Source organism: Trichechus manatus, unplaced genomic scaffold (genome assembly GCF_000243295.1).
Source record: "Trichechus manatus latirostris isolate Lorelei unplaced genomic scaffold, TriManLat1.0 scaffold00054, whole genome shotgun sequence".
Taxonomy (NCBI): domain Eukaryota; kingdom Metazoa; phylum Chordata; class Mammalia; order Sirenia; family Trichechidae; genus Trichechus; species Trichechus manatus.
Genome location: NW_004443990.1, coordinates 1,599,979 through 1,605,658, shown reverse-complemented (window position 1 = coordinate 1,605,658; position 5,680 = coordinate 1,599,979).

The window sequence follows — 5,680 nt, the reverse complement described above, 5'->3', positions numbered from 1 at the left end:
AATTGGATACAACGCTGGAAGCACTCACTCGTCTATGCCAAGAAACTTGGAAGACAGCTACATGGCCAAACGACTAGAAGAGATCCACATTTTAGCCCATTCCAAAGAAAGGTGATCCAATAGAATGTGGAAATTATTGAACTATATCATTAATTTCACATGCAAGTAAAATTTTGCTGAAGATAATTCAAAAACGGTTGTAGCGTTACATCTACAGGGAATTGCCAGAAGTTAAAGCCAGATTCAGAAGAGGATGTGGAACGAGGGATATCACTGCTGATGTCAAATGGATCTTGGCTGAAAGTAGAGAATACCAGAAAGATATTTACCTGTGTTTTATTGACTATGCAAAGGCATTCGACTCTGTGGGTCATAACAAATTATGGATAACATTTCGAAGAATGGGAATTCCAGAACACTTAATTGTGCTCATGCAGAACCTGTAGATAGACCAAGAGGCAGTTGTTCAAACAGAACAAGGGGATAGTGGGTGGTTTAAAATCAGCAAAGGTGTGCATCATGATTGTGTCCTTTCACCATACTTGTTTAATCTGTATGCTGAGCAAATAATGCAAGAAGCTGGACTATATGAAGAAGAACAGGGCATCAGGATTGGTGGAAGACTCATTAACAACCTGTGATATGCAGATGACACAATCTTGCTTGCTAAAAGCAAAGAGGACTCGAAGCACTTACTGATGAAGATCAAAGACTACAGCCTTCAGTATGGATTACACCTCAACATACAGAAGTCAAAAATCCTCACAACTGGACCAGTAAACAACATCAGGATAAGCGGAGAAAAGATTGAAGTTGTCAAGGATTTTATTTTACTTGGATCCACAATCAACACCCATGAAAGCAGCAGTCAAGAAATCAAAGGACATATTGCATTAGGCAAATCTGCTGCAAAAGACCTCTTTAAAGTGTTAAAAAGCAAAGATATCACTTTGAGGACTAAGGTGTGCCTTACCCAAGCCCTGGTATTTTCAATTGCATCGTTTGAAGAAACATGTGAAAGCTGGACAATGAATAAGAAAGACCAAAGAAGAATCGATGCATTTGAACTATGGTGTTGGCAGACAATATACCTTGGACTGCCAGAAGAATGAACAAGTCAGTCTTGGAAGAAGTACTGCCAGAGTGCTCCTTGGAAGTGAGGATGGCAAGACTTCATCTTCATACTTTGGACATGTTCTCAGGAGGGACTAGTTCCTGGAAAAGGACATCATGCTTCTAGTTCTTCTGGGCTTGGGTTTGTGGAGGCTGTGGTTCACGTGGTCCATTAGTCCTCTGGACTAATAATTTCCTTGTGTCTTTTGTTTTCTTCATTCTCCTTTGCTCTGGACAGAATGGAACCAATAGACGTATCTTAGACGGCTGCTTGTAAGCTTTTAAGACCCTAGGTGCTATGCACCAAAATAGGATGCAGAACATTTTATGAGCTGTTGTGCCAGTTGACCTAGATATCCCCCTAGACCATGGTCCCCAGCCCTCAGCTGCAGTAACTTGGTCCCTCAATGTATCTGGATGTGTCTAGGAAGCTTCTGTAACTATGCTCTATTATGTATATGAATATACATACTGTCATACAAATATGTATGTAAAAATATCCACAGCCTCACCTATATATGTATGTGGGTATACTCCTATATGTTCCTCCTTCCCCTGTTAGCATACTTGCCTGCCTATGTATCTGCTTGTAAGTTATTGCTTTTACTGTTGTTGTAGAGTTGTATATGCTATAGTACTTACTGTGGTTGCCTTTTTTTTCTTGTGTTCCTCTAAGCATCAAGTTGTGCTGACTTCCCTTATATTGTATATTGTCTTTCCCTTCACCAAAGTTAACACCTGTCTACTAACTAGTTAAGGAGCCCTGGCAGCGCAGTGGTTAAAGGTGATTAACTGCTAACCTAAAGGTTGGCAGTTCAAAACTACCAGCGGCTCCGCGTGAGAAAGATGTGGCAGTTTGCTTTCCTAGAGATTTATAGCCTTGGAAACCCTATGGGGTCCTTATGAGTCAGAATCGACTTGATGGCAGTGAGTTTTTTGGATACTATCTAGTTAGTGATTTCCCCTCCACACCTTCTTCCAGGTCCAGATTACCCAATAAGCAAGGTATACACAGGTCCAATTGGGCTTTCCTACCCATCTGCAGTGTACAATTTCACCTTCCCCCACCACGTCAAAGATGTGGTGAAACCCACGTGAAATTGCTCACCACAGATTCACAAGTAAATACGATTAAGCCCGAGCGTACCTTGCTCAATGCAAACTGCTGCATACCATGCTTACTGGTTAATCTGGCCCAGGCAACCATCAAAGATTATTTCTTTCCATGTGTAAACCTTTTCTTGAGTTTTTCTAATAGTGGTCTCATACAATATTTTTTCTTTTGTGATTGACTTATTTTACTCAGCATAATGCCCTCCAGATTCATCCGTGTTGTGAGATGTTTCGCAGATTCATCATTGTTCTTTATCATTGCTTAGCATTCCATTGTGTGTATGTACCATAATTTGTTTATCCATTCACTGGTTGATAGGCACTTAGGTTGTTTCCATCTTTTTGCTATTGTGAATAATGCTGCAACGAACATGGGTGTGCATGTGTTTATTCGTGTGATGACTCTTATTTCTCTAAGATATATTCCTAGGAGTGAGATTGCTGGATCATATGATATTTATATTTCTAGCTTTTTAAGGAGGCGCCATATCATTTTCCACAGTGTTGTTGTTGCTAGATGTCATCAAGTCGGTTTTAAATCATAGCGACCCTACGTACAACAGAACAAAACACCACCCAGTCCTGCGCTATCCTCACAATTGTTATGCTTGAGCCCATTGTTGCAGCCACTGTGTCAATCCATCGTGTTAAGGGGCTTCCTCTTTTTCACTGACCCTCTACTTTACCAAGCTTGATGTTCTTCTCTAGGGACCGATCCCTCCTGATAACATGTCCAAAGTATGTGAGATGTAGTCTTGCCATCCTTGCTTCTAAAGAGCATTCTGGTTGTACTTCTTCCAAGACAGATGTTCGTTCTTTTGGCAGTTCATGGTATATTCAATATTCTTCACCAACACCACAATTCAAAGGTGTCAATTCTTCCCTGGTCTTCCTTACTCATTGTCGAGCTTTCACATGCATAGGAGACGACTGAAAACACTATGGCTTGGGTCATATGCACCTTAGTCTTCAAGGTGACATCTTTGCTTTTTGATACTTTAAAGAGGTCTTTTGCAGCAGATTTGTCCGAAGCTATGAGTCCTTTGATTCCTTTTTTCTTTTTTATTGTACTTTAGGTGAAAGTTTACCACTCACGTTAATTTCTCATACAGAAATTTATACACATATTGTTATGTGACACTATTTGCAATCCCTATAATTGTGACAGAACACCCCCCCTTTCCACCCTGGGTTTCTGGGTCCCTCCAACCTGCTCCTGTCCCTTCCTGCCTTCTCATCCTCCCTCCGGACAGGATTCTGCCCATTTGGTCTCGTGTATCTGCTTGAACTAAGAAGTACACTCTTCACGAGTATTATTTTATGTTTTATACTCCAGTCTAATCTTTGTCTGAAGAGTGGGCTTTGGGAATGGTTTTCATTCTGGGTTAACAGAGCATCCAGGGGACATGGCTTCGGGGGTTCCTCCAGTCTCAGTCAGACCATTGAGTCTGGTCTTTTTACTAGAATTTGAGTTCTACTCCACACTTATCTTCTCTCACTCTGTCAGGAACTCACTGTTGTGTTGCATCCTTTGATTTCTTTTTTTTAAAAAATTTTTTGTATGGTACTTTAGGTGAAGGTTTACAGAACAAATAGTTTCCCATTAAACAGTCAGTACACATATTGTTTTATGACATTGGTTAACAACCCCACAACATGTCAACACGCTCCCTTCTCGGCCTTGGAGGAACTGTTTTTTTTTTTTGGTGAAAATATACATAGCCAAAGGTACCATTTCAAAAATTTCTACATGTACAATTTAGTGATGTAGACTACACTCTTCCAGTTGTGCTGCTATTCTCACTTTAGATGAAGGTTTACAGAACAAAATAGTTTCTCATTAAATGGTACACATATGGCACTATGACAATGGTTAAGAACCCCACTACATGTCAACACTATCCTTACTCAACCTTGGGTTCCCTATCACCAGCTTTCCTGCCCTCTTCTGCCTTCTAATCCTTGTCCCTGGACTGCTGTGTCTCATTAGTCCCGTTCTGTTTTATGGGGCTGTCCAATCCCTGGCTGAATGGTGAACCTCGGTAGTGACTTCACCACTGAGCTAAAAGGGTGCCCAGAGGCCATACTCTTGGGGCTTCTCCAGTCTCTGTCAGGCCAGTAAATCTGGTCTTTTTGTATGTGTTAGAATTTTGCTCTACATCCTTCTCCAGCTCTGTCCAGGATCCTCTGCTGTGATCCTGGTCAGAACAGTCAGTGGTGGTAGCTGGGCATCACCTTTGATTTCTTGACTGCTGCTTCCATGGGTGTTGATTGTGGATCCAAGCAAAATGAAATCCTTGACAATTTCAATCTTTTCTGTGTTTATCATGATGTTGCTTATCGATCTAGTTGTGAGGATTTTTGTTTTCTTTTATGTTGAGGTGTAATCCATACTGAAGGCTGTGGTCTTTGATCTTCCTCAGTAAGTGCTTCAAGTCCTCTTCACTTTCAGCAAGCAAGGTTGTGTCATCTGCATAACGCAGGCTGTTAATGAGTCTTCCTCCAATTCTGATGCCCCTTTCTTCTTCATATAGTCCAGCTTCTAGGATTATCTGCTCAGCATACAGATTGAGTAAGTATGGTGAAAGGATACAACACCTTTCCTAACTTTAAACCACTCAGCATCCCCTTGTTCTGTTTGAACGACTGCCTCTTGATCTATGTACAGGTTCCATTTTACATTCCCACTGGCAGTGTATGAGAGTTCCAATCTCCTCACAACCTCACCAGCATTTATTGCTTTCTGAATTTTTGATCAGTGCCATTCTTGCAGGGGTGAGATGGTATCTCATTGTGGTTTTGATTTGCATCTCTCTAACAGCTGAAGATTTCAAGTATCTTTTCATAAATTTGTTGGCCACCTGAATGTCCTGTTTGGTGAAATGTCTGTCCATGCCCTTTGCCTACTTTGTGATTGGGGTGCTTCTCTCTTTATTGTTGAGTTGTTGAAGTTTTCTGTATAATTTGGAGATTAAAACTTTATCAGATATGTTGTTCCCTAACATCTTGTATCTTGATCATATTACTTCCCATGAGGGATTCCAACTGGAATGAACAAGTTTGAAGCCCTGCTTCCCAGAGTTTTTATGTTATTCATCTTTTTCATTACTAGTGTTTCGCCCAGTCCCTTGTACACAGTGAGCTTAATAAATTTTAAAATGAACTATTCACAACATTTATACTAAAAGCTGGAGTAGTGGAAAGATGCTAAATAGGCATGAGGGAATTGTCAACTTCCTCTTTTTTATGTGAATTCCTTCTTCTTTCAAAGAAACCTAGATTTGATTCTCTTCTCCTCTACCACTCCCAGTGATTGAACGTAGTTGCCAAAAGCTTTTGACCAAATACTATTGTATATCTTTTAAATCCTTTTGGATGAAAATGTTGGGATTTTTAAAGATGTTAATTGTTGGATCGGTACCAACAAGCAAAAAGTTTTACCTAAACCTGGATT